We start from the raw sequence: 4,258 nt of genomic DNA on the forward strand, positions 1-4,258 counted from the left end.
AAAGAAAAGTAAAGTATTCTATTCTAAAGAAAAAAATCATAAAAAATATTAATAATAACAAAGGGCAAATAAGAAGATAAAGAAATGATCGAAGATATCAGTTATTTTTTTCAAGCTCCGATGTAATACTTATACAGGAAGTCTTCACCAAAAAATAAAAATAAAGCTATAGGCAGTGTTACATCCATTTAAAATGTCGTTAAGAATTGTCAGATTTAGTTTTGTTTTCGAAACGTTTTTACGCTTATACTGTGAGCTAAAAATGGCTGCTGCTATGATTTTTAGCTCGCTTATGAGCTCATTGATGTCCTAATTTAGGATCTTCTTTTTTAATAAGTTCTTAAAAATGTTAGAAAAGATAGAGAAAGGTGGCCCGGCGAGTATGTCTGCTCCGGGGCCCGTGCTGGCTCTCGACGCTCCTGGACTTGATAAACACCAAACTAAATTGTCGACATCGTTTTCAGTCGTTGTTGTTTTTTTCACCCAGTAACTATTATTTAGAAACTAGCTATTATAGCTTTTACATAAAATGTTTAATTGCTATCAGATGATAAACCAGAACTGTTTATCCCTGAACAAAAGAAGTACTTTCATAACTACTTATAGATAAGCGTAACGTTTTTATATAAATGTTTAGCTAAGTAATACATTGTTATCAGATGATAACACAGAACAGTGTTATCATTGAACAAAAAGAGTTTTCCTTAACCACTTAGAGATAAGTTAAGTTGTCGTGAAACTCATACTTCTAATAATGTAAAAGTAAGCCACAAAGCTATTGTTAGGAGAATATAATTACGAATTGTCCCACATTTCTACCTGTTTTTTTTTTTATATATCTATGAAGTATTCAACAGGAAACAGGGTGCTATTTCCTGTAGACTAACCATATACGAATACAGTGAACAAACCATTGATGTTGGTGATGTGTGAAACCAAACAGTACATCAGTTTAATGTGCAGAAGATATGGTGTTAAGAATTCGTCTACTTACAGCTTATTAAAGAATATCAATTTCTCGGAAGGGTTATCTACGCAGACTCTCCATAGGTGAATCTGAAAGGTGGAATTGATGGGGTGCTAGAGCTGGTATATATGGTGGAAGCTATAGAGAGACTGATCACACAAATTTCCCAGCTCTCAACTACATTTGTTACACGATGAGTAACATGGGACCTAGCATCATCACGCTGCAGGAGTATATTTTCCATCTAGGAGCTGGGATGCTTGGTGCGTATAATACGAGTGTGACATGTCCATTTTGTATAATGCAGCGTATAAGCAAAGACTTTTCGTCCTAATACAGCACGTTTTTCAAAACCAATACTTCAGTTTGTTATTGTATTGCGTGCCACCTGTTGTAGAAACATTCTATACGATGCCGCTAGCAGTGAACCGTTAGTTACCTTCGGTCGTAGTCATTCGTTAATGGAAATTAAATCAGACCAAGCATAACGAGAAGAAACCACGCCCCTTTCAGACCACCCTTCACTAAGCATAATTAGTTACAATTAATCTGCTTGTTTGGTTTATAAAGCTTTTGTAGAATCAACTATCGATTTGGTTCATTTCTGTTCTTACATTTCTTCATATTTCACATAGATGTAAAATACCGAAGCGAATGATTACAGGTATACAAATGTTCACGATGTAAGTTATTGGGGTGTGTCTTTACGGGTATACAAATGTTCACGATGTAAGTTATTGGGGAGTATATTTTCAGGTATACAAATGTTCACGATGTAAGTTATTGGGGAGTATCTTTACGGGTATACAAATGTTCACGATGTAAGTTATTGGGGAGTATATTTTCAGGTATACAAATGTTCACGATGTAAGTTATTGGGGAGTATCTTTATAGGCATACAAAACGTTCATGTTGCAAATTATTGGGGTTTAGCCTTACAGGTATAGAAATGTTCACGATGTAAATTACTGGGGCGTATCCTTACAGGTATACAGTGTGAATTATTGGAATGTATACTAACGTTTCCGATATGAATTATTACCAGTTATGCAAATATTTTCAACATCATAGTGCCTACCAAAACCCAATATTACAACGTGGCTAAGGGCTGGTTTCCCTAAAACGATGTGAGTCATGAATTGTTTTAAAAATACTTTCTTCATTAGTTTTATGACTGACGAAAGTTCAATGGCTTGAATTTAATAGCACGATTTAATACAGTTCCCATTGTACATATAGTAATTTACTGAGATTGAGTGAGATTAAAATTAATTCATGCTGAAAGAGAGTCTGCTATTAAATTTTCGCTTAGTCTATTTTGCCACCGTTTATCTGTATAATTTGTAACAGTTTTTGCCGACTGTTATTTTGTCAGCTTGCCAAGTCTTAAGTTTAGTGTCTGTAATCATGCGATGAGCAGACGTCATAAGTCTATTCATGTATAGAAGTAGTATTTACACTGTCTTCCATTACAAATTTCATATCTCTAAAATTAGTTCAGTTTCTAAAAAAAAAACTACTAACAAACTTTAAAGAAAATAATTTTAAAAATGGAACAAAAGGAACTTTCTCCGTAATGTAAGGATATTATGGCGTATGATGCTTGAGGTAATATCATATAATTACTGAAATTACTAAACAGTTTTCAAATTAGACTAGATTGTGCTACACATAAACATCTAACGCCACCTGATGTATGTCAATAATTACACACTAGCTATTGGATTTGTACTCGTTTATCTGTGAGATTTTTACTGTGTCACCCGGTGAGTCAGCAGTAGGTTTACGAACTTACAACGCTTAAATATATGGTTTGATTCTCCGCGGTGGACAAAGCACAGATAGCTCATTGTGCAGCTTTGCGATAAAAACAAACAAACTTTCACCAGTATTAAACGTTATGTCGCAACCATTAAATATATAAAGAAATTCGTATGACTGCAATTTCGACAAGTTTTTCACACCAGAAAATATCACATATTATGCTATATGGTGTAAAACATTAATAGAATAAACAATCAGTTGGAGTGAATAATTTGACCTTATGTGAAGCCGGAATTAGGATTCTATACTTCTTGAGTATCGACAGCAGACGGTCGTGGCAGTTCTCGGGATTTTTCAGTCAGTTTCAACTGCCACTTTACTATTACTAGTGGTGTCAAAAAAGTTTAGTCTAAATCACTGAAACGTTTAAAAGACGTTTACATTGAACACATGCATCCTAGGTTTCACAGCAGATACTAAATTACTTATATCTCCGTTCTGGTTTACGATTATGAAGATTAATGATTCTACGTATTCTGTCACCGATAACTGGCAACCGTTTAGTAAACTAATTATTCATTTAATTGTATAAGTATGAATACATATAGATTATTTATTTAGTCTGAATGTGTTAGCTTGACTAACTGTAGTTTGTGTCCCTAAGATGTGCAGGAGAGATTAGTTTTTTTGCTAGAAATATTAGCACCAGGTGGCTTGATGTGACTCACAAATCACAAATTCAGTTCATGACGTATAAATCTTGGCATATCAACCAATTTCTAAGATAAAACCTTAAATAAAAGGCAATAAGACGGACAGCCTGTCTAAGGATTCTCAGTCTCGTGATGAGTCATCCAGGAACGGTGTAATCGTCAGAGTTGTTCTATGCTGTTTGTGAATGTGTTTTCATTGGTTCAGTTGTAAAACGGGTTTATCATATTTATTATGTTTTAAGTAAAATTACTCGTTATTGTAGTATTTTGCTGAAATTACGACATTATTTACTTTGATGATATGGATTAGAAATTTGGAAAAAGTGAAAATAAAACTGATAATACAATTTTAATAAAATGTTGTTCGAATGATTTCTTTTTAATTATGATCACTCAATACTATTATTTAATAATTTAAAAAAAATTAATATATCATATGTTGTTATCTTAGGATAAGATATCACAACAACCAAGAATAAGTATAATTTTAAAACTGGAATTTCATAAGAATGTCCATAATTTGAAACATTTGAAATTTTGCTTCAGAAAATAGGTTATAAAATAAACAGCTTATGATAAAATTGAGTGAAAAATTGTTTGTTTTAAAATATCGAACCTCGAATTTTAACGTAGTTTTGTAGTTTGTAGTTTGTGTTCGCTCGTTTTTTAATCACTAAGTTACCATGGTTTCTGTTCATTTGTATTTTAATCATTATGTTACTATGGTTTCTGTTCGTTTGTATTTTAATCATTATGTTACTATGGTTTCTGTTCGTTTGTATTTTAATCATCATGTTGCTATGGTTTCTGATCG

The 4,258-nt window shown here is 32.8% G+C and overlaps 1 protein-coding gene across 1 annotated transcript in view; it reads left to right on the forward strand.

The window, feature by feature from the left end:
- Positions 1 to 4,258, forward strand: part of LOC106462648 (protein Wnt-7b-like) — a 53,707-nt gene that overhangs the window by 18,437 nt on the left and 31,012 nt on the right. The gene's annotated exons all lie outside the window — the stretch shown is intronic.

Source organism: Limulus polyphemus, unplaced genomic scaffold, assembly GCF_000517525.1.
Source record: "Limulus polyphemus unplaced genomic scaffold, Limulus_polyphemus-2.1.2 Scaffold47, whole genome shotgun sequence".
NCBI classification, from domain to species: domain Eukaryota; kingdom Metazoa; phylum Arthropoda; class Merostomata; order Xiphosura; family Limulidae; genus Limulus; species Limulus polyphemus.